The sequence below is a fragment of the Epinephelus fuscoguttatus genome, linkage group LG11 (assembly GCF_011397635.1).
Source record: "Epinephelus fuscoguttatus linkage group LG11, E.fuscoguttatus.final_Chr_v1".
In the NCBI taxonomy this organism is placed as follows: Eukaryota; Metazoa; Chordata; class Actinopteri; order Perciformes; family Serranidae; genus Epinephelus; species Epinephelus fuscoguttatus.
Window position 1 is genome coordinate 34772523 of NC_064762.1, and position 26121 is coordinate 34798643.

At 41.9% G+C, this 26121-nt stretch overlaps 1 protein-coding gene across 5 annotated transcripts in view; it reads right to left on the reverse strand.

Moving 5' to 3' along the window:
- The window catches only part of fynb (FYN proto-oncogene, Src family tyrosine kinase b), a 114428-nt gene extending 89583 nt beyond the window's left edge, over positions 1–24845 (reverse strand). For 3 of the 5 annotated variants that reach the window (XM_049590286.1, XM_049590285.1, XM_049590282.1), the window contains exons 1-2: positions 24679–24845; positions 1918–1989 (exon numbers count right to left, since the gene is read on the reverse strand). The gene's annotated coding sequence lies outside the window, so the exon portion shown is untranslated. Of the gene's footprint in view, positions 1–1917; positions 1990–19769; positions 19818–20077; positions 20126–24678 lie in introns of all 5 variants that reach the window. The other 2 variants (XM_049590283.1, XM_049590284.1) reach the window with 2 other exon arrangements.
- Between the last annotated feature and the right edge of the window lie 1276 nt (positions 24846–26121).

Genomic DNA, 26121 nt, shown 5'->3' on the forward strand with positions numbered 1-26121 from the left:
AAACACCTTCGATACTCTTCGTCATAGATACTTCCAGTCTCTGATCCTCTACTAAAGGGATGAATGGCATTCTTCCAAAAACCATTACCTAATTTGCCGTTTGATGATGGTGGTGGAGAGTGCTGTCTAACATGTTGCTTCAAAATCTCACACAGGTTGAGATCTCACTTGGGTTGAGATCCGGTGACAGATAAGGTCATGGTAAATGATATACATAATTTTTATCAAACCATTTAGGGAGCCTTGCATAAAAGCGTCTGCATTTGTTGTGCTGAATTGCTGTCTTACAGTTTCAGGCCATCTTTCTCTCTCATCTGGTGACCCATCAGACTGATCTTAGGAACAAGCGGACATTTGGTACAATACACAACATCCTTCAGTTCAGTGCCTCCCTACTATGAACCAGATAATTACAGCCGTATTAGCTTCATAATGTCTGATCAGGTCTACATCTTTGCACATGAAGGAAAATAACTTCTTATATGAGAGATCCACCCAAACAGCTTTGGGACGATCGAGGTCTGCTAGCTAAACCACGCTAGTCGGGTTAGCCCCTGAATTAACAAGCAAACACTAATGAGAAACCAGAGCCGGAAATGTCATTTAAATCTATTATTTGGAACCATTCATAGTTTCCTAGCAAGTTTCAGCCACTCAACTGTGTTAAATACGCTATTCAACTATGCTTTATATTTCATTTTTTAGGGTTGGAGTATTTTGTAATGATGAAGCAATACTGAAATACTGACCTGAATTATTGACCAACTAAACCCAAGGTAATTAAGACAACTAAACTTTCAGATCAGTTCATAGTTAAATCAAAGGTTCTACTAAAAATGTGAACCTGCTGGCATGATTTGAGGACTAAACTCAGATCAGAGGAAGAATTAAAAGTACATTATCCCCGACATCACATGATGTATGCTCACCTCTCTCCACTTTCATTTTAATCCCAATCTCCTGCCTATTTGTCAGACATGCTTGTCACGGTGACAAAGTGCACATCTGTTAATGCAACACTGGGCTCATTTTACAAAATTACAAAATTCTGACAAACTGTCCTTGGACTCAGGTACTTGTGAACAGTCCAGCTGTGGTTCTGAGTTGAGGAGGCAGAACAGACGCTGCTGCTAGTTGCTGATGACTAATCTGACATCAGTGCCGTCATGTTCCACTCCAGCCTAGCAGGGACCCGGCACGCTCACACTCGGATTAGGAAATAACCAACAAATTCGGGAATGTGTTGCATGGGATTGGGATAAGAAAAACAAAACAAAACAAAACAAAAAAAAACGTGTGTGGGTGTGTTCTTGTGTGTTTTGAGGTTGGGGGTGGGGTGGCTGAGTTGCAGCATTCTTGTCCTCACATTACCCCCAATGGTGTGTATGAGCTGACCTTACTGGTTGCACTGCGGATTAAAAATGGCTGCAGCAGAAATAGTCTGATGGGTCAGATCAACTGTATAAAGATATAAAGGAATACAACAGTTTAGCTTTGAGCTGGATGCATCTGCTGCTCTGTAGGTCAACTTGAAACATCAACAATGTACTGCTCCAGTGAGAGGGACCTGCGCACGTGCTGCCCAGTATAGAATATACAGTCCACGCTAATGCACCACAGGTACTTGGGACAGCAGGCTGGCCTCTGGCAAACAATCTCAGCTAGTGGAGGCCAGCTGGTATCTGCGTGTGGTTTAATGCATGAGTGTGTGTGCTTGCTCTGCTACTGTACATGCACTTAGAGACAAGGAAAATCCTCCAGAATGAGCAGTCCATCTGCTGCCAGCATGTACATGAGGTTATTGTCACACGGCGATGTACGTGCGTGCAAGCAAACACGCCTGAATACATCTGTAAAGGTGTTTGTGTGAGGTTACAGATGAGTGTTAAAAGTCCAGTGGAGTGTGAAGAGTCATACCTCTGGTTTTCAGCGTATCAGGATTTTCTTTATTTCCTCCACATTGCTTTGTGCGCCGCCAAAACAGAGGCCCTGCAGGGACACAGAGACGCTCAATTATTCATCGTCCCATTCAATAAAACATGAATATCAACAGCATGTGCCAGCCACCGTCATTCACGCTTCTTTGCGAAAATGGGTCCTGAAAATGTTTCCCAGAATGCTTTGGGATGACGCCAAGGGACTGACAGCCTCAACTTGTATTAGCACAGCTTTTCTGACCTATTATCATGGTGATGAAACATGAGGCAGTGTGATAAAAGACGGAGTGAAGGAGGCTGATGAGCACAGATTTGTCCAGCTGGAATAAATGACCTCAATCCACTTAAAAGAACAAAAAAAATCTCACCTGACTGACACAGAAACACATCCCCATTGTGAGCGTAATATTTTAATTAGTAAACAACAGGTTGCTGCAAAGAATACATGAGCTGCCAGCTTGAATCAAAAGCCTGTGTGATGGCCTCGTCTCACCGCTCTGTATTTTTTTTCCCCTCCCTCTCCAGCAGACAGGTAGATTTTAGAAATCCATTCATTCACTTTTCCAGGTGTGAATGAGGAGATGCTTTAAAATGTAGGGCATCACAAGCAGGCTTGAAAAAAAAAAAAAAACACTCGATGCCATCTGGCAGCGGACTTAACAAAATAATCTTTTCATTTCATGTTCAAAATCGTTATAAAACGCATGTTGTGTGCTTTACAGGCAGGAAGAAAAGAGTGCAATATATCCATGCTGGCAAAACAAACCCATTCAGTAAAATAAAAAAGGCAGTAAAAGGTTATCAGACATGTCAAAAGTATTAGGAAATATAGATGAATACCGTTTCAGGCTCCAAACTCTCTGAGAGCCTTCAATAACTCCTACATCACAATAAGTGCTTTTTAAGTCTCAGCACTGTGAGGGAGAGAAAGTGCGGCAACTGAAGAGCAGAAATAAAACAGAAACAGTGGTGGGAGACGCACTTAAAGTAAAAGAACTAAGAAAAATATGTAAAAACACAGACAGCAGACTGAAAAAATATGCAGAGGACGAAAGACAAAACGTAATCCCAGAGGTGAGGATGCGGCTGATTGATAGCAACGGGGCAGTTTGGATACGTGAACAGATGATTGCTGCAAAACTGGTTACCGACTTCGCATTACATCAATAACAAGTAGGAGCCGACTGAGCGAGTGCACTGTACATCTGAACGGGATAGCAGGATACACTACGCCAAACGACGTAACGGCAAAACCAGGATGTCTGCAAGTATACACAAGTTAATTTCAAAACTTTTTAAGACCTTTGTAATACCACTTCAACTGAAATTCAAGACCAAACTTATGATGGAAATACACATCAAAAGTGAAAATATACTCTTTCAAAGTAAACACATTGATGTCAGTTCAGAATGTACAGTCAGGTAAAATGACACTGATACTCTCTGTGGATACTCTCTTCGTTTAACAATGTGGACTCATTGTGTGAGGGGCAAAAACAGGGGCACTGGGTGCATACAGGCGTTATGTCACAGTCTGTTCCCCCGCTGAACAGTTTCCCTTCTGTTAAAATCACGTTTCCTGTAGTATCACCACTTGAAGATCTTGCAATGACATGACTAAAAGACATTTAAGAACCATCTGAATGAAAGACAATTCAATACTTTATAGACCTTTTGCTAGACATTTTAAGACTTTTTAAGGACCCGTGGTTACCCTGAAAACAATGTGTTTAATCACAGGGTGAGTTTGCGGGATCGGATCTGGTACTGAGCATTATGGGTGCAGGAGGGTGTGAGTTTGCAGGCCTGGATCCGTGTAGGACTCCACTTTACATACAGTTTACAGCATACAGTTAGTTTAGTCCTGTGGGGTCGGGCCCCTCCAAAGAAGAACTTTTTCCAATCTTTGCTTTTTGTGAAATCACAGAATAATTCAACCTCCTTAGTTATCAAACAGGTGTTTAAATAAAACCACGGGGGAGGCTAGAGGGGGAAACTTCCTGGAACAGCTCACATCAAGTCATACGTCATAAGTCAAGTCATAAGTCATACGTCAAGTTGCCATCCAAAATTAAATGTGAATTTCCATCCACTACTGTTTATTAAGAGTAGGGCACATAGTGATAAACAGTTGCCATCTGGCTACTCTGCATGTCTTCAGCTGGGTGCCATTACACCAAAGCAGAAGCAGATCAAGATGACATAAGAAAAAAAGAGTGCAAATCAAACCTCAAATGGAGGAAAAGTATGACACCTATCTTTGTTTGTCCACCTCTTCATCAGATTGGAACCTATCTTCAGTGGACATTTGAGTCACATCCTTCATGTGAGTCATGGTTTATGCAATGTTTCAACTGTACTTTATCGCATTTTTTTTCTACTTCTTTACAAGAATTTCTGGTGTTTCCACTCAGGTTTTTCATACACAAACTAAAAATGAACATAAATAGTGGTGGGATAAAAACACACATCTGCAATATGATAGGGGTCCCAAATACACTGCTTCTTTGTAAAGGATCACAAGCCAAACACTGGTTTAATCTACACTGATGTATTTATTGTATTTCATAAACTTATCACATTTTATTCTAAATGCCACCACCGCCTCCTCTCCTGGTTGTTTGTTTTTTCACACAAACCCTGTCATATACCACGTACCTCCGTGAAATGTCAGAAAGGTATGAAATAATAGATACTGCCCAAACCTAAGCGACAACAGTCTACTTGGTAATTTTAGCATTCATCTGACGCTGTCATTGCGAGTCTTCACTGACTCCTATAGCACAATAAGTGCTTTGTAAATCCCACAACTGTGAGGGAAAAAAGTGCAGGGAACCAAACCATAAAGGACGTATCTGACACACTACAAGGCAACTTTTATTTACAAGATAAATCTCCACCAGGCGTGGATACACTTTACAGAGGCTGCCAGCTCTTTGACTGACAGTAGAATGACACAATGGAGTCATTGTGTGGCAGGAGGGCCGGGGTTAACTGCATGGCGCGCCTCCTAACTGCCCTTTATTTACAAAAGACGCGCTGTCACCACTGCCAAATGTGTTAGAACCCATTAGCTGCTGATTTGACTTTAAAGCTCAGCCCCGCTAATCTAATTTAATCTGTCTCTCTGTGGCTTCGCTGATTGCCGGAGCACAGCGGCGGCGGGGCTGCAAGTGCATGCAGGCCTCGGCAACCTGATGCAACTATTTGCTCTGCAGCAGCAGCAGACACCCACGTGGAAAGCTGCTGCTGACAGTGGTTGTATGTGGGGGGCTATTACACATCATTTCCTGTTATTGGTTGAATTAGACCTCCACAGACTAAACAGTTAGCCTGATGAAACTGAACTGATTTCATAATCACAAAATCAATACATATGAAGCAGGGCACAATGGGAAACAACCTGAAAACTATATATTAGTTTGTGTGCAGCTTGTTATTTGGCATTGCAAAAGAATATGCTTTCACGGAACTGTCGCTGCGGATATTACGAGCCAGTGTCATGGTACAGCAGCTGCCTTCTTGACCACACACACACAAACACACTCTCACCACCTGCTATTTTTAAAAACTCTACTTTCTAATTTAAATCCCCCAGCGTAACAGCTGAATGGCGAGACGCGGATGTAGATAGTGAGGTGGTGAACTGTGTGAGGTTCTGAAAATGAAGCAAAGTGCTGACGGCGTTGGCCTCTCTGTCTCTCGAAAGATAACACAGGACAAACAGAGACAAAGAAGAAGAAGAGATAAAGGAAATGAGAAAGAGACCAAAAACAAAGATAATGAGGACAACAGGATGAGACACTCTTCCTTTCCAGTTAAGTCTGTGGTGTTACTGTATCACCTAAATGACATCATACACCTTTGTGCACTCATTTTGAAAATTCAATTCAGCAGGTCAGAAAGTGCCTTTAAAAACAACTGTTACTATAGTATTCAAATATTCAGCCGAAAACAAAACTGCTTTTTCACTCACAGGTCTATTTTGGGGATCTGTGCATAAGTGCCGTGAGGGTATCCCAAAATATTCAAGCTGACCTCAGTGTGTGAGTAAAACATGTGATTTAAGTCTTCTTTACCAGTAGAAAATTGCCATTTGGCTACTCTGCATGTCTGCGTCCGCTCTGTGGCCTCCTTCCTCTCCTCCGCTTCCCCCCCACCCCGTTGCCCGATGCAGTCATGGCGACGGGCTCCCAGCAGGCTTTGCAGTGAGTCGCTGGAGCCCCTGGCCCCGGAGGGATAGCTGACTCTCTCTTTTCATCTGCAGCCCCCTCCAATAAAACATAATGGCACCGAGGCTGCAGGGGGAAAGTCATTCAGCTACACGGAGCTGTCACATGACCGGCTGAGGCACAACGGGCTCAGTCATTCTGCCGCTGCTGCTCGGCTACTGGGACAGATGAGTGGGCCACTGAACAGGCCAGACACACAGCAGGATCTATAGAGAAGACACCGGTCTCAATGTGTTGAGCTGCCACAGAGGGACAGTGGGCAGGAAGGCAGGCACTGCATGTACTGTGCTTTACAGCCAGAGTTCAAGCAGAAAAATCAGGCTTTGTGCTCATTGTTTATTTCACTTTGCCCTATTTGCCTCCAAGTATAGTCACTGCCAACTGTATTTATGTGTCTATTAGAGCTCTTGTCACTGTCAACCCCACTCTGATTGGCCTGGAGAAACTGACACACTGTCTGTGTTCTCTGGTACTCGTACCATACATTCTATCATCCTTTAAATCCTTTTCTTCCCCTCTCCTGGTGACCCAAACACACAGGAAGTTACTCCTATAATATTATTGGACTCATGATGGACAGTTCAAAAGTGATGCCACAGAACCAGAGATCTTCTTCTTCTACCTTATCAAAACCTGTCGCCCATGTTACACACAATGCAACTCTGACGGCTGACAGTGAGGTTCAGAGATTTTGATGTATTTTCTAGTATCATAGCGACTAATTTTAAGCCTCTCACCTGGAGGTGTTATTCCTCCCCAACCACCTCTACACTTGACGCGTTGACATAGCGAGTACAAGCCAATCGCAGCACAGTAGGGAGGGACTACGTGAAATCTTTGGAAATTCCCACGAGTCTTTTACACCTACAGATTGTTCTAATTTTTAAACTTGCAGTCTTCAGACCCAATGGAGGCTGACCCAGGTGACATCACTTCACACAGGTCCCTCTGGAGACAATGAAGGCTTTAAAAGACTAATCAAAACCCAAGCATCAGAGGCTTAAATCTTTTGATTTAAACTCGACATGATGGGAAAAGCTCCAAAAACGCTGGATCCCACATTTCCCACAATGCAACTAACAGCATCTTTTCATGAGACTGTCTATGCCTGGTGAACGCTCATGTCTGTCAAACTCCAGTTTCCAGTTCGCAACTCAAGTTTTTTATGAAATCTTCTTCTTAAAGCACACACCGAGATCAGCTTAGAACCCTGATGACATCATCACAGGTGATTTTCTTATAACTATTGCCTCATACAGCTCAACTCAACTCGACTCACTTTTGGTACCAGGTCACTTTCTCTATTTTGTTTTCCACTGAGTATAGTACCCCCTCAGTGAAGGTGGGATTCTCAGCTGATCACAGTAGCAATGCAGCATAAAACTACCTTGACACAGTCTTCAATGTGACACTTGCTGAGTCCTTTCATCGGCAACCAAACAGAGGAACGTCTGCACTTGGTCAATTGTACGGTGTATGTAGTGTATGTAGTTTATGGTGTAGTTTTGCGGGCTGACATTTTTTAAAAGTCTGAGTTGATTCATTGAAAAATTGCTATCACTGTTGATGGTAGCGTGGCAATTTCAAAATGGCTTGTTTGTGTGGGGCTGTCCGGTGTAGCGCCAGTGAAGATCCTCTTTGACCGATCAGTGGTCTGCAGTGTTTTAGCTCCATCATCTAGTAACGGTTCAGCTTGGCTGCAACCTCGACCAATGTAATAGCAAAAAAAGTACCAGGCAACAAGTACTAACCCCAACTTTTGCTAATGGAAAACCTAAAAAAGCGAGTTGAGTATAGTCATGCCATACCATGCAATCTTTACATGCAATCTACATACTTTTCTGCTTCTTATGTTTAACAACAATGATCTTTGCTCTACCTTCAGTGGCTTTGGAGCCACTGTAAATGCTGTGAATCCTGGCTCCAGAAAGGAGCAATCTAAACACTCCAAAAGCCACATTTCAAGCCTATGGGGGTATCTAGTACAGAAAAGTAGAGCTGTAATCAATCAACAAAAGACTAATCAACATTTTTAACTATCAATTTATCTTTGAAGTACTAGTACCAGCAAAAGTGTCAAACATTCTCTGCTTCCAGAATTCTGATGTGAGGACATACAGTTTTTCTCTGTTTCATGTCACTGTAAATAATAAACACCTTTAAACAGATTAATCTGTTAATTGAATGAAATCATTACATTATTAAAAAACAAGAAAATAACTGTTAGTTCCAACCCTACTCAAAAACATAGAGACTTCTAATGGAGTATTGTTTAAAGGATAAATATTCACACTGATAATACCCTCGCTGTAAAGTGGAAGGAGCTTCACATAGATTTTTCCACTTAAGGAAACGGAGTTTTGTACATAAAACGAGGTTACTAGGGCAAGTATGTTGTGTGGCTTACTTCAAGTGTCTTGATAACAATGGCAGTTTTATGCCCATGCTTCTCTCCAGGTATCTTAAAATGCGTATATAAAAGAGCACTTGAGTCATCTAATTGTGTGAAAGTGTGAAGGGGGCATGTATTCATTCAAGCTACTTCCTGGTAGGAGACAAGTGGTAGTACAGCAAGAAAGGAAATAAGCAGGAAGCCTTGCTAAACAGGTCTGCAGAATATTTCAACAACAAGAACATGCTCCCTTGTTGTGTCTCCCAACAGCCACTCATAATTTTCGGGGGCCTGGGCCAAGCCGGAGATGCCCCTGCTGGGAAATGAACCCAAGTCTCTGGTGGTGGGCGACTGCTTTCCCTCTGCGCCGCTCAGACGCGCCATGCCTTGTACAGTTTAACATAAAACTCGCCGTCAGCCACCCACTTCTGGTTCATTTCAGGGCTAGTCTCTAAAGGGTAAGTAGGGCACTTTGCCATTTCAATAATAGCTGCATTTGCAAAGCTTACAGCTGCAGGCTACAGCCTTTACATGGATTTAGAACAACCTTGCAGACGGTGGGGTAGTTCAGTAGTGATAATGTATTCTGCTGTCTGTGGTTTTTCTCAAACATTGTCATGGAGTTCATGGTAAAGATATGACATGCTAGCACACCAATTATATCCAGAATGTTTCATCCCCATTCCCGTGAGCCCTGACGGATTCAATGTGATTGACGGGTCAGGACTGCCAGTGGGCTGCGAGCCCTCAATGAGTCGCTGACTGACAGACACTGCTGAGGAGTGGATTAAAATGGACAATTATCCTCACAGCACATTAGGCCTCCTGTACTCTATCTGCACTGGTTGTCTGCATCTGCACTGCATGAGAGAGGGATTTGCCAGGTGATTAAAGCATTATAGAGGAAGCAAATATGTGTGTGTGTTTTTCCTTCAGTTCAAGAATTAAAACTTCAGTGTGTGTTCATGGGAAGACAGAATTAACAGCTGAGCTCAGCAGCCACCCTGAACAACACTAAGATAGGGAAACTCCCAAATGACTGACAGCGGAAGAGGGTGATGTCAATACAGTGTATTACTGTCTATGCATTTTTACATTGTAGTACTATTGACTAACATGCGTGGTATCTTTTATGGAACATCAAATAAAAAAGTGTTAATGGATAAAATAACCAAAAAGGAATGTCTGTGTTTGGCTGATCCAGTGAATTCAAAACTTGACAAATCAAGGTACTTCACCACACTGATACAAAAACCATAAAAAGCCATAAAAAGCGCTGCCAAAGGAATCACTTCATACCCATTATGGGTACCAAGTTTCATGGAAATGACAAAGTAGTTTTTCCCGTACTCAGACAAACTGAACCCAGAACATATCCTTCTTAGCAGAGGTAACAATCTCAGAAGAGAACATCACTTTTTGTTCGAACTTGCAACTCATACACAAATGCAACCTGTGACAAGACGGAGGGATCACAAGTAGACATGGTTTGCATAAAGAGGTTATATCTCACCGTCCCTAGTTGGCAGGTATTGAACACTATTGTTACTGCACCTTAAAACAACAAGGAGAACTCTGGACAGACAATCCTCAAGTTATACCATTTCCACCAGAATCAGGATGTGTATGTGGGGTTTTTAAACATGGGAAAAACAGTAAAAGTAGGTGACAAATTGCTTTCCCATTGCCAGTAGAGCAGATGTAGATGGACAACAGCAGAGTCATTTGAACCAGGAGTGAATGCTAATTGTTACCTTTCCTGATAAATATACAAAAGTCAAATTTTAGTGGGTTTTTTATTCAGTAGGAAAGGGGCTTTATAACTACTATAACTGCTAAAATGGAACCCTGATCTGATTTAGCTTGTAGCTACATACATTTTTAGAATTGCAATCTGCTTTTAGTCCATCACTGGAAATGTCTGTCTTGCAAAAGATGTAGGGGATTATGGGCCATGCCTGCGGTTTAAGCAATACTAAAATGGAAAATGAGACTTTATGTTGTCATTTTTTCAAATGCTTAACACAGGAAATACCTTGAAAAAAAAATCAAATTCTCTTTGTGCTTTAATGTTTCCCTTAATAAAAATAAGGATTTTAAAAAATCTATTTGCAGAATTAGCACCTAAGATCCTTATTTCTGGTGAAAGATAAATCTTTTGCAGCTTAACCAAACTTATCTCATTACAAATGATCATACATCACAGGGAATCTGGGAAATGATAAAAATGATATCAGATTCTGGACAACTGTAGGATATGCACTCTCCATCCATTCATAATAGACATAGTAGGAATAGTGACAGAGCATCCTGAACATAAGCCCCTGTGACGGTGAAGGCCCGGGTCTGGCGTACCAGCGTGACGCCACTGCCAGAATGAGCAATCATCTCCTTTGTCAGCATCTCACAGCTGCATCAGCAATGCAGAGAAATGAATGACGCTGCACAGTCAAACAGAGAGCGGAGCGTAACACTGAGGGCAGACAGGCAGCGGAGTTCAGGAGACACTGCAGTGGAAATGGGCCATAATAGAACCTCTTGGCGAGGACTCTGACACATAGTAACTATCTGAGAGGAGATAAAAGCTCAGAAGCCAGAGCTCTACATATAAGCAGCCACTCTTCCACTGTGCTCTGCGTGGAAATCAGAAACAGCATAAGTTCACATTGAAATTCATAGAAACCATAAAACATAATAGCTTCTTTGCAATGCAGATCTCCTAACAGCATCATCCACACGCACCACAGGGAGGCTTTGTTGGGGCAGAATACAGCCTTTGTCACTCACACATGACATTAGACACAGCTGGAAAACTCACAGCAAGTTAATTATGTATGAAAATTCTCAGGGCCATTACCATACGTACAGAAAGCACTTTTGTTTCCCCCTCAAAATACAAACACTTGTCATCCGTCTGCCTGCCACCATGGTAAACATATCATTAATAAATAATAAAGCATAGCAAGATGTATTGTCCGCCTCGCGCGTCATTTCAGCCCGGAGAACGACACCCACATGATTGCTACTTGTGTCTGGCAGGCGGCCTTAAGATGCTCAAATGTTCACCGGAGAGCCTCCGTGCTTTTTAAAATACAGGCTACACACATCAACACTGAGCCATTCCATCACCACATCACAAATATCACATTTTACCGAGCACTTATCCTTTCATCAGATATATAGAGATCAGAAGGCCATTCAAAAATTAAAGGGATAGTTCACCCCATAATCAAAAATACATATTTTTCCTCTTCCCTGTAGTGCTCTTTATCAGTCTAGATTGTTTTGGTGTGAGTTGCCGAATGTCAGAGATATCGGCCTAGAGATTTTTGCCTTCTCTCAAATATAATGGAACTAGATGGCACTCAGCTTGTGGTGCTCAAAGTGCCAAATAAATACATTTGAAAAACTCAACAGCAATGTCTCTTTCCAGAAATCATGACCTGGTTACTCAAGATAATCCACAGACCTTGTTGTGAGCAGTTTCATGTAGGAACTATTTTCTTTCTGCTGAACTACACTTGACAACCGAATCACTGCACAGAAGGACGTGTGCATCTACTGCTAGCTCACTTAGCACTACTGAGCTAGCTAATGCTACAGCTCAGCTGAGGAGGACAGCATTTACGTTTACATCTCGCGCTGTAAAAGCACGAGCCTTGCATCCATGAGTAGATACATGAAAGATATTTTATGATTAAACTATATGATTTATGTATTTGATACTCAATTTCCATAAGTTTTCTTGTAACAGAGATTTTTTGCATTTACCATAACAAGGGCTGGGTATCAAACCTTAATAGTTTTTTTTGGCAGTGACCGAAATATGTCTGTAATTTCACCAGTTAGCCTAGTTCCTGATTAAATTAAAAGAAATTGACAATTTTAGACTGCTTTTCGAGCAAATTTTTCATACATTCCCTTAAGTTGGACAACGTTTAATATTTGAGAACTTTGTCTTCTTTTTATAACTGAAAAACCACTTTGTAGTAAAACATGTTTATATGTCTTTCAGTAAGGTATAAAAATGATATATGTTTTTTTGTATCAGCATCAACACTTGAAGCAATAGATCAGATCTAAAATTAAAACATTTCAAATGATACCCTGCCCTAAAACCTGCTCTCTTCGTCAACGTAAGTTCAGGAACAGAAAGCAACACCAGCAGTGAGAGACACCAAATACTGTCATGTGCTTTGCAATATTCTTCAAACACAAAAAAGCCACTGAGGGGGAGCTTTGCTTTTCACACATTATCAGTCATACATCTGAAAACCTGCAAGCTGTGGCTACACTGCATGCTGTTCTACTGAAGCTACTATCGGTGGGGTACATCTGCCTCCATGAATATTACTGTTGAAAGCCAATGTAAAGTAAGTCTCGAAAGAACATATGACTTATAGACTTTAAGGAGCTCAGACCAAAAGTCCATGTTTACCACTGATGTTTTTCCATTGTCAAATTCCACCACTCCATTTCCAGTGCAGTATATCAGCATGAACAACCTATACATTACAACATACACACCTGCATTTCCACACATTACTATTAGCCATTTTCCAAAGCATGCTAGTGCATTTTCCTCTTCTATAAAGGCAACAGCTATCTTTAAGGAATTTGGTTTGTCGCAACCAAACCCGGTCATTTTTAAGAAGCCTGAGACATGTCAAGCAGTGTTTGTAGCACCAAAAGCAGGTATTTTTTTAACAATAGTTTGGGACATGCCCAGCGATGTTCTTAACGACCAAACCAGATATATTAAGCCTAAACATAATGTTTTTCTAACCCTACTAGGTTATTTTTGTGTTCTTTTGTGCCACTGTCACAACATGACATTGAAAATTAAAACTTAAAGAAATGCTAGGTTTCAACATATCTGTTAAATATTAATTCAATCACTTCCATAACCACTTATCCTTTTGGGCGATGCAGGGTGGGTGGAGCCCATCCCAGCTGGCACTGGGTAAGAGGCAGGGTACACCCTGGACAGGTCACCAGATTATCACAGGGCTGACACATAAGCCCTTTTTAAACAGGAATTGTGCAAATTTGCAGGAAAGCCTAATCAGTCTTCTTTCAGCAGTGGCAGTATAAAAACAAAATCAGGGAGTGCAGCAAAATGCCGCCTGCCTACTTTTGTCCATACAGAATGCGCCTTTTTCGGGGCAATGGGGGGTGTGAGCAAGTAACAAAACGTGTAGCTCAGCGTGTGACGTAAACAGCCTTGCTCCGAGGGAAGCCGCGGCTGGTCAGTCTTTCGGCGATTCTCTCGTAAGTTGGCCTATCCTTCACCGTTCCTGTCGTCTGATGGTTAATGGCCTCTACGTTTGCGAGGACAAGGAGGGTGCGCAACTCCTTGTCTCCCCAGTTGCTCATCTTTACAGTGTCTTTAAGGTTTGCGTTTCCCTCTTGCTACTAGCTGCTCATTCGTGCTATCAGCTGTTTCCTGTTTATCCACCGCCAGTGGGTCGCACGTGTGGCAACAGCTCCACTCCCAAGTCATCAACAGCCCCTCCTGTGGCGGCAGGGCGCCTCGTTCTTTTTAAACCAAAAAGGTTCCGCCAATATGTCTACCCTACGAGGTGGAAAATTAGACACCTCGGATCAACTCGCCAATCCGTTTCTGTGTGTCTAAGTGCTCGCAGCTTGCCTGCGAAATATTCGCCAAAAATCTGGCAGTGTAAAAGGGGCTATAGAGACAGACAACTATTCACGCTCACATTAACCCTTATGGCCAATTTAGTGTCACCAGTAGGCCTGTGACAATAACCGCATCACCACAATACCGCGGTCACATGATGCCTACCGCGGTGAAGAGGTCATCACCGCACAAAAAAAAAAAAAAAAAGCTGATTCATCATGGCGGTGGATCTGGTTCCCAAGCCAAATGTTAAAAGAATACTCCAACGATTTGGGAGTTATGCCCTTTCGCTATCATTTTCATATTGAGACAACATGATCGATATCTTTTTTGTGTCTGTACATCCAGTGGCTGGGTCTCAGCGTTTGGCATTGGGGTCAGTACGTCCGGCGCTGTGATCCGCGGAGGGATACACTGATGAGCAGGCACAGGCAGAGACGTAGCCTGTAAACAAAACTCAGCTGTTTATTTAGCCTAGCGATATCTCTGGACTATAGTAGCTGCAATGGACAACTTTGAACGTGATTTTGAAAAGTTTCTTGTAGTGGACACAGACCCAGAGCCATACCTGTGTACGTCACTCTGTCACCGCTGTGAGAAAAAATGCATGTCGTCACAGCCCTAGTCACCAATTAATCTGCATGTGTTTTTGGACTGTGGGAGGAAGCTGGAATACCCAGAGAAAACCCACACAGCTGACACGAGGTAACATGCAAACAGAAGGGCTTCCCCACCCCTGGGTTTGAAGCAGGAACCCTCTTGTTGTGAGGCAACAATGCTACATATAAAACATAAGAATGTAACCTATCTGCGCTTTGCAAAAATGCACAATGCCAACATTTATTCTGGCACCTGGGTTGCTGGTTTCAGCACTTCCAATCTGAGAATGTGCTGCTTCTCTTTGTTGAGAACACTGTAATTTAGACATCCATCGAATTTAGAGAACAATGTGAAGACATCATTGTGGGCTGGGAATTTTTCAAAAATTTCTGGTATTTCATACACTTACTCAAAAGATGGAACAGCTGTAAAATCTCAACCACAACAGCATGCTTTGTAAAAGTGTTAGCAGTGGGGCGGCTGTGGTTCAGGAAGAAGGGCGGGTTGTCCACAAGTGGGAAAATCAGTGGTTCGATCCCAGACTCCTCTAACCCTCATGTCAAAGTGTCCTTGAGCAAGATACTGATCCCCAAATTGCTCCTAAAGGCTGGGCCATCGTTTTGTGAGTGACTTTAACTGAGCAGCAGGCGGCACGTGGCCTTGTATCGAAATCTCGGCCACCAGTGCATGAATGTGTGTGTAAATAAGTGAATGGTAGTGAATGTTACTCTGTAGTGTTAAAGCATGTTGAGTGGTCAGAAGACTAGAAAGCTATACAAGTGCAAGTCCATTAACCAACCAGCTGCAAAGTCTTGAATACACGATGCCTTGAATCTCATGCTAGCTGCTCAGACACCCGCATCTGGAGGAAACCTGTTACAGGAACCTACCACTGCCATTCCACTGCTTGAACAGCAGAATAAACTTTCGGGTTGGGTGGTGGCTGGCAGAATTAAAAGATTTTTTGCTCGATTTATTCAGTGGTAAGGTTTTAAATATAGACCGAGGTGCTCCAGTGCACTATTGAACTCCTGAATAAAGGCTAAATGGACTTGAGAGCTAAATGGAATTGGAGAGATTAAGAAAAAAACGTGGAAGATTAAAAATGGAACATTTTGAGCAGGATATGAGAGAAAGCCACGCTTCCTGGTGCTCTCATGCCTCGCCTGTGCTCCAGATGTAAATGAGCAACTCTGATTCTCTTCAGAGGAAATGAAGCCACACTTGACGACCAGTCACTGACTTTGCACATTTCAAGCCAACGCACGCATAGGCAAACACAAAGAGGAGCTGTGGCAGGTGGAAGTGGCGGGCTGATAAGGGACTGTGCGTGATGCTATCAGCTTGATAGGATCTGTGTAACTCCTGCTCCTTGAAGCAAGACAAACAACTCCTGCTAATTGAATTCCTTTGAAGAAACACCCCTAAGACGGACATCTCCATGGGCCCCGTTTTGACAAGCTTTCATGCAAGTGTATCGCTTTCACACATCATTTCCTCCCTTGATATCCCGACAACAATGACCCAGAGGCATATGCCCGGCTCGCAAACATTTCTACTTTTTTAATGAAGCTGATGGGTCGTATAAAAAGCTAAAAGACGCGACAGTGAAACCTCCGGGTTTTTAATTAGCAGAGTGAAAAGAAAACTAGCAGCTGAGATATGGAGACGCTGGAGGGATTGCAGGCGTTCTGGGGTGATCATATGATCTGCATGATCATATGATCTCACACGTAACTCTCCAAAGCCTCTGTCATAGCTTGCATTCATCCGTGGTTCAACATTTACTCATGTGTAACAATAACTTCATTTGAGCCTGCGAGTACGTCACGACTCAGCCGTGGGGGTGGGGGGGTGGGGGGGCGGTGGGGGCGAGGGAGGGGTTGTACAAGCAGACAGAGAAAAGAGACACATTTCATCCCTCTCCACTGGAAGCATGACACAAAGGACGACACTGTTGTGATGTCTTTCTGACCTCTGAGGTTGTGGCGTGACGCTGAGAGCACAAGAGCAGCTGACTGTACTCCCAGTCTCAAACGTATGAGCCAGGGCCATCTGACCCACCGCAAGCTCCAAGTGATGTCATAAACTGCTGGATTGGACTCTCCCGCAGAGGAGAGGGCTTTATTTTCCGAACTTAACTTTAACTAATGAGATGGGGCGGGGGCGACATTTAATCATTCATGTGAAAACATTGAAATCTGCTGGGTTCAGTTTAATAAGCGGCACATTTTTTAAATTGAAAGACTGAGCTTTCCATACAGAGAAAACTTGAACCTGAACATACTGTATTGTAACATGTTGGTTTTCACAGTATTCTGGTGGCAGAGCATGCATTTACATATCGTATATCCTCAACTGTACATCTAAAAAAGCCCACAACAACTGCACATATACTCTATCCATGGAGACGTGCACACTATTTACCTCTGCAGCACTCTTTGCACTGCACACTCTTGCACTGCTCGTACAGCACAGTAACAACCAGTTTTCAGTACTTGCACATAAATGCTCTACTGTTGTTGTCTACCATACTTCTTTCCTGGACATAACAGCAAAAAAAAGTTTGTTTCTAATCTTTGACAAGAAAAATCTTAATAGAATACTTCACTCTCCAGGTGTGAAAATTTCTAACCCCGCTCTGTTGAATGTGGGAAGAAAACTTTGTTTTCCTCGCATGCCTCTGGTAAATGAAGAATCCAAGAAGAAACTGCCTTAAACAACAGCAAAACCATATCACAACATCTGTTTACAAACTCTCACACAACTCAGGCATGTTACGTTGAATTCTCAAAGTTAACTCTGTTTTTCTCACATGCCTTCACGGTGAACAAAGAATCCAAAAAGAGAGAAAATTCTTGATGAATTGAAGTCGTAAGGGTCCACGTTTAACAGCAGCAAAACTATATCAAAACATCTGTTTACACAGTCCAACGCAACTCTTGTAATATAATCCAAGTCTTACTTATACAGTCGTATGCTCAGTACTTCCCAGACACATACACTGATGGAGGCAGAGGTAGATCAGCAGCTCCTGTGTTCAACAAACTAAAATTACTATTTTTGTTAATGGAGTTTGTCTTTAAAGAGAGCATAGGTAAGTTTCACTCCCAGTTCAGTTTTAAATACTAAGGTTTTAGTGAAAATGCATATGTTTGGGAAATGCTAAGCACAAGACTGGATAAATGAGACTTGGATTATACTGCGATAATTGTGTGAGAATATGTTAATGGATATTCTGATATAGTTATGAGGACCCCTATGACTTCACTCATCAAGAATTGTATCCGTTTTTGGATTCTTCGTTCACTGTGGAGGCATGCAGGAACAAACAACAAACAAAGATTTCTTTGAGAATTCAACGTAACACTAGCTGAATGATAAATATACAAATAGTCATTTGGGGGGGTGAAGTGTTCCTTTAAAACAAGGTCCACTTACTAGCTTTTGCTGGAGCTTTCAGTCGCATCTTAGAATCTTAATCAACAGAAGAAGTTTACTCAGTTGACCTTAAGATAGCTCACTTGTTATTAAGTAATTAAATAATAAACTCTGAACGATTATCTGTTCTTATGTCGCTTAAATTCCAGCTCCATGACAATTGAGCAAATTCCACCAGATGATGAAGACCATATGATGTGGTTGAAAGTTCTGGGGAAAAAAAACGTATTTTGGTCAAACAGCAATATGTTTGTCTGCTGATGTTTGTTAGCAGTGTTTAGACTAGTTGTATTTTTGTATCTTACTGTACGTGTGTTGTTCTAACTGTGTTCAGGTCAGATTCTTTGACTGAAAAAATTTGCATCCACATAATCCTTAATAGTGGTAAGTTGATTATTGGGTTGTTGTTATTTTTTTATCATCTTGATTTTTCTTGATTAATAAATTCATTATTTGACCTATTGCAGAAGAACTGGTGAATGCCTACCATAATGTCCCTGTACCCAAGTGGACGTACTCATATTCCTTGTCGAGTCCAACCAACAGTGTAAAAATTATTTCACGTATCATGATATTCACTTCAGTTCATAGAAGACTAAGATATCCAGCTAATGTTCATATTTTGAGTTGCCAATAAATTTGTTATTTTGGCATAAAAACTGCTACCATGATTTATCATTTTTAAAAAATGTCAACAAATTGTTTCACTCCAAATTGATTTGTCAATCAAAAGAAATTATCTGACAGCAACAATTTTACCATTCACTAAAGAAGACTTTGAGATGTGACTGAAAGCTCAGAAAAGCCACTTAGGTGGACCTTTGACCTTGGACTGTTTTGCTCCAAATTTTGTTCCCAAAGGTTAAAAATAAACTCACAAACAACAAGCCATTCATCATTCAAGTCATTTACTAAGCAAACGTGCCAAATATTTGCTGGTTCCTGCTTCCTAAATGTGAGGATTCACTACATTTCTCAGTTTTATATCTTTAGAAATTGAACATTTGGGGGTTTGGGCTGCTTTGTCGACAAGACAACCAATTACAACGATTATTGCAGAGTTAGAGCTGAATTCAAATGTGATCTACGTCAAACCCTCTTGTATCTCTTTGAAGTCAGCAACCAAACAAAATGCTCCCAGAATGCCTTTTTCCTGTCGGGAGAGTGTGTAATTCTTAAGAAACAGAGATTAGAGGTTACATAAAGTTGCAAAATGATGAGGATTAGGGCTTCACCATGGGTGCTGCCAGCTCTCTGCGCTGGCTACAAGACAGGGATCAAGTCCAAATGTCCAAAATGGCTCCTGTCACAGAGCGCACGGTGACAGTAACCAAAGTGACTTTAGGAATGACAGAGTCACTTCCCACCTGCTCTTCCCAGTAATAATATCCTCCTTTCTCAGATGGCCACACAGAGCACAACAGGATCACAATACAGTGCTACAGTACATCATAAGTAGACAGGGCAGTACACCAACCCAGCATGAATCAAAGCCACACAAAACAGATAATGGGGGTCACACTTACTGAGTCTGAGCAAATTCCAAGAGCAGGTGTTATCGTCTGAGCCGAGATCTATAGAAATGATACATAGAAAAGTCTATAGAAATGTTTGAAAATGAAACAATCTGGGTAGAGAAAATCACACTAATGTGTCCACACTGAGGACATAACCTGTAATGAATGCTCACTGACATTGTCTCATTTTGATAGCTAACAAGCAACAATGGTGTGTGCTAAGAAACAAACAGACATTCCCTCCTTAGCATCACCCACAGAAAAGAAAAGCTCTAGTTAGGACGGACGCTGACAACAGTGAACAGTACAGTACGTACATGTCCTTCTGCCTGGAGGGTCTCTGTGCTTTCTTCTTCAACATCCAACTAAAGAAAGTGAAAGATTTTGTATCATCATCTTATAAAGGCTTGAAGAGCATTACATAGTGCTGGGGTGAGAATAAACCAAATTGGAGCAGGTGGAGAAGTGAGAAGTGCGAGACAGGTTGGGAACACTTGAGTTAAGTACAAAACCAGCAGCAAAAGGGGGCATCTGGGCAGAGCCCCAGAGCTCCAGGGGTCTCATTTATGAAGCAATGCATATAAGTTCCATACTAAAAATGTAGGAACGGACAAAAGCCCAAAATGGCATGCCCCAAAAATATTCAACATTTTCTACATTCAAGCTTCCACCTCATCATCTGCGTCACCAGTTTCCTGTCTTCAAAACACACGTAAGCAAATTTCTCCCATCAAGTCTGTTTTTATAGGTCACAACTTTTTCATGGGAGGTGGCGTGCACCTCTTTCAGTTTTTGTGCTTACGCAGTGTTTACAAATGAGACCCCAGGAGGCCTGAGAACTCCAACCACACTTCAGTTTGGGTCAGCTAGTTAGTGCTCATTTAATTAAAATTTTGTTTGACAACATGCACCATCAAACTACAGTATCAGCTGACCCAGGACCCAGGACAACATCTTAAAGAGTAATTTGGATATTTTCCTACTTGGACCCTATCATCCAACATTTTTGTGTCTAAATGAAACAACATCTTTTTGAAACTGGTCCATTATTAAAAAAAGAATGCTGCAGTCCTCAGCGCCCAAACAGGCTGCAATAGAACCACTCAGGACAAGTTTGCACTGTCAATATAAGTCCACTAAAATGCTTGTTTTTACCACTGACAGGCTCAGATAGTTATAAAGTGTGTGGCTATTAAGGGAAGGATCCCTACAGAGATAGACCTTTTTTTTTTTATTGAAGAGAAAGATCCTTCTCCTTTAGGCAGACACAAAAAGCCTCATCACCAAACCCACCAGACTCCATTTAAATAAACAGTAATTTTAGTGTGTATAGAGCCAGCATATTTTCACATAACTGGATGAATTAATTATATATTTCAAACAAACCAGAGTTGGTTATTGTTGGGACATTTTACCGCTGTGGACTTTGAATGATATATGTTTTATGATGTTAAAATGACTGTTTGCGTGAATGGAGTCTTGTGTGTTTGGCGGATTTCGGGGCTGTTTGGGGTTAAACATGAAAGGATCTTACTCTTTAACAAAAAAGGTCTATCTCCGTAGGGATCCTTTCTATAATTTTTTTTTAGAAACTTCAAAAAATCTGAGCCTGTTGGTGACAAAAACAAACACTTGTAGTGGACATACACTGATGGTGCTAACATGCCCTGAGTGGTTACAATGCAGCGTGTTGCACAGTGACCAGCTGTAGTAATGTTGCTCAATACTGGATCAATTTCAAAAAATGTTGTTCCCATTAGTAACTTAGACACAAAAATATGGGGAAATGGTGCCCAGGTTGGAAAATACCAGACTTAGTCTTTAAGGTGAGTCCTGCTCTATTTCACAATCCTGACATACTATAATGAAATAAAGGGTCGTTGTGTCCAAATCTAGTTACAAGATTATTATTACAGTTATGTTTATACATGTTGTTTACTCATACACTAGTTTGTGTCCACATTACCACATGGCAAACTTGAGGCCAGATAGTATTTCACATTGCATGGAGAGTTTTATGAATGAGGGTCTAACGGGGAGCCTCCTGCTTGTCCTGATTATTCTAGCATAATGTAGTAATCCAGTAATGAAACCACAACCAAAAGTCCATGACATCAATAAAAAAGATTGCAGACTAAAGTTTCCTAAGTTTACACATCTACTACTGCATTAGATTTCCTGTGCTCTGATGTCCTAACTTCCTCACCTCTGTGTGGTAACCGGCCCCATTAGGTCGCTCCTTTTAACACAAAAGGATCCACGTGTCAGTCAGTGACGGGGTGAACTGTGATTAGGAACACAGTACTTTGGCAGCGTTTCACCACAGTGTAAGAGGATGAGAGGCTGTTTAAAGCTGTCTGTCAAACGGGGCCTACATGCTAAACTCAGGGGACTTTCATCAGTGATGCCAAGCATGCTTCATCTTATTGTACAGCAGCGGGAATAAAAAGAAGCAGCCCTTAACTCATAACTGATCCAGACAAGAGTTTTTTGTCTGCAATAAGCCACGCGTCAAACAGATGGGATATCTGCAACACAGAAGCGAATTTAACACAATCATGGATGTAAAGATTTTTTATTTGCCATCTGTAATTTTCCACTTTGGTATGATGAATGCTGACTTCCAACAGACATCAAATCATTAGGATTAGCCAAACCCAGATCTTCAGACCTTGAGAACATGATGTGCAATCGCACTTCTACAGAAAAAAAAAAAAAAAATTCCATAAAGTACACTGGTTCCTGTGCTCGGTTTCCAAGACTACTACCTCTCGACAGAGATTAACCCGGCAGCCTGAGGACAGAACATACTGCTTCCACATACTGCACCTGCAGCACCTGGACCCAGCAGGCCACAACATCACATGGCTGTAAAACAAGCAGCTTTGTCTTCTTGGTGCAGAAATCTTACACTTAGTGGAGTAAGCGAGCTGTCTCCTGACTGCTGGCACTGCTCAGAACCCAAGAAAATAGGGATGACAGTACTACTACAGCAAAAGAACGCAGACTCCCCACTTCATCGTATCACTTCCAGTTTTTGCAGTTTTTCCTTGCGAGCCACCCAAGAGTGCCATGTCTAGCTGTCTGTCGCATGTTGTAAATAGAGGCTGCTTCATTAAGAAACACCTCGTAAGGTGGAGGAATGCTGATGTAAGAAAGAAACTGCAGGGCCTCTAATGGCAGCAGCCGACAATATAATCAATTACACTAATTTTGCAGGCACAATGCGCGGAACAAATGGCTGCGGTTCAGACTTGGCCAGGTTTTATGGGCCGAGGCAATGGATGAAGGGACGCCCGTCATTGTTTTAAAGGGTGACAGAGGTGACGAGTGCAATTAACCCCAATTAACAAAGGAAAGGAGGGACAAACTTCCCTTAACATGAGGAGGAAGAGGGCGGTCATCACAGGAAGGCATTCATATCCTCAGCACAGTGCAATATATCTGACTGCTTTAGAAGAGTACAAAGTGGATACAAGAGTCAGTTGTAAACTTCCTGTTTCGTGGCAAGACAGAGAAAGTTTATACCACGGCCACACCGCTCAACAAAAACTAAAGCTTTTAAGAACTTTTTATCTCGAAGGTTCTTAGATAACAGAATAAATGTGAAGTAGATAAGATTAAATCTCTAAGAGAAAGGGGTTTTTAACTTGTTCCAAGCCTGAATGCATTTACTGTACATGCCACTATTGATTTACAGTCAGAGCGCCACCTACTGGCAACAGGAAATGTGATTTTTCATACTTCGATGTACTTCTCCTCGCTAGTTGGCCACAACAACCTCAAATTTGGGCAAAAAAGCTCTAAGATCTTGACGATACCTTAGAGTGAAGATTGTGACTTTTCACTGAGTGGCTTTACTGTGGTGGCGCAGCGTGTTTCCATGTTTCAACATGAAAAATAAACTACTGTCACTAGACTCCACACATTCCCAGTCCCAGCCTCAAGACATCTACAGAACTTCTCCTAACAACCTGACCAGATCCAGCTCGGGATTGTGTCTAAAACCTTAAGAACTTGATGATGCTTAATTGTGAAAACTGTGAGTTTTCGTTGCCAAGGTAGCGCTGAGATTTCAGTGTTTTGACATGACACAGGAAGCTTTTTTAACTAAACTCTACATAGTCCAATCAACCCAACATTTTCCATGTTAGATCACCATGTCAGCCTCCAGAAATCACATCCAAACATCAGGGAAAATACAACAGCTTGAGCAGATAGTCTAAAAGTGATACAGCACACTTCACCTGCATCACACAGTCTTGTGTAGAGGAATGCAACCTGCTCTTCATACTTAACTGAGCACTATGGTTTCCCAACTGCATGCACAGGAGCCTAAATGCATCCCAGATAAGAGAGCCCCTGTCAATCATGTGAGGTTATGTCCTTCATCTGACTCAACTAGGCATCAATTGGAGATGCTAATGATGATGATGTTGTTGATGATGATGATGATGATGGGAGAAAGTGATGATGGGAGGGGGGCATGGTAAACAACCGAGCAGAGGTTGCGTCAAGATGCTTTCAGGAGCTAAACGCCTCCCGTGTGATAACAAACAGCGTATTCCTTCAGTTTTGCCATTGACCGCGGATAACCTACTTGTCTAACGGTAATTAGCTCCGTGTGCTGGTTCTTCACTCCACTCACACAGGCTAAATATGTGCCAGTGGGTATATTTCATGAATACACACCGGGTATCGCATTCAAAACAGCCGACGCGTCACCCAGACAGCCTTTTTCTCCACATAGAGGAGGTAGAGAAAGGTTTAGCTAGCTAACAGGCTAAGCACCTTTACGTCCAAGAAACGTCAATAATAATAAAAAAAAAAATACCTGGAAAAATCAAAGTAAGTCATTCCGCTTTGGACACACAAGCGAGCTGAATGATGGGTAAAAATGATAAACAGTGTGTCTCACCTGTTTAAACGCGTCTAATAATCCGCAGCTGTGTATTCCATCCCCGTTATGATGAAACGGTTTGACAGTGATAAAGACTGCGCTGCTGTGGTGGCCCTGATGTCGCCGTGCTGCTCGTCGTAGCCGCTGCGTGTGATGGCGTTAGCTCTGCAGGGCCACAATGAAACTACTGCTGCCTTCACGAGCTGTCGGAAATGTCAGCGTGAGGCAGGGGCACACAATTTAAACGGACAAACAAAAGGTTGTGGGTTACGTAGAGGGTGTATCTGAGCAAACAGAACAAGTGGGGCCCGTATTGTTTTTAACAGAGCTGTTAAATGTGATGTTCGAATTAAAAAGTCGGCAAAAGTCATGATAAATTATAGTTGATAACGCAGCAGCCCACATTAATAATAGTTCCTGCGACACAAATTAGTCTTCTTAAATATCCCCTTTTGTATGTGTTTTCAAAAATCAAACAACTGCCGCTATTACAGATGAACTTTGTTACTTTTGTTTGGTAATATGTTGCTTTTATTGCCACACTTGATTGTTCGGACGACTCAGAATCCGGAGCTTTTCAGAAGCAAGTGAAGATAACATAACGGGCCCGGTCCTTTGACTGGCAGGACACCTATCCAATCAGAAGACAGAGAGGGGTGAAGGTGGGTGGGACATGGATGGAAGTGCTAAGTGTGGATGTGTATAAACAGATTTCTTTGATTAGGATGTCTAGTAAATCTGTGACAATACAGAGAGATTTTATACACATATTACATCAAAATTAATAGATCCGATACTTTATTAGCTCGGTAAAATAACTTAGAGGCAAAAAACACAAAGTATGTCAAGGTCTTATTATAAATATGGTAACATAGAAGCTACCAACAATCTAGTTCTGTTGTGATATTTTGACAGTTTCATTTCTAAAAGGTCTAAATGTAGGATAGTTTTCGTAACAGTTGGTAAATGAGCTGCTATATTTCTGACTGAGGAAGGGATAAACAGCTGTATGAGCTGCAGTGTGTGTTTTGTTTTTTACTTGACGTTAGAGCGCCATCTCCTGTTTACATGCAAAGCTGCACTTTAATGAGAGACAGCAGCAGGCCGCCTCAGGACACAGCTGATTTTTTATAAACATATGTATCCATTTTCCTTCAGCTGTTGTTATTGTTGCTGGATGTATAATGTGGTTTGTGAACTGTAATGAGCTGAACGTTGTGTATGCGGTGATGTGTCTATTTGCTAAGATAATGGGGCATCTACTTTGAGGAGGTTCTTCCCTGGTCATAGCAACATGAAATAGTATGAATGGAAATTGAGGGGTTTTACACATTTGATTACTGTTTGTAGTTTGTTCGTGTTAAATTATTATGTCATAATGGCTTAAAGAGCTGCTGATCTTGTACACACGTCTGGGTTTCAGTGTTGGTGTAACTGATGTTTCAGGGGCACTTCTTAGAA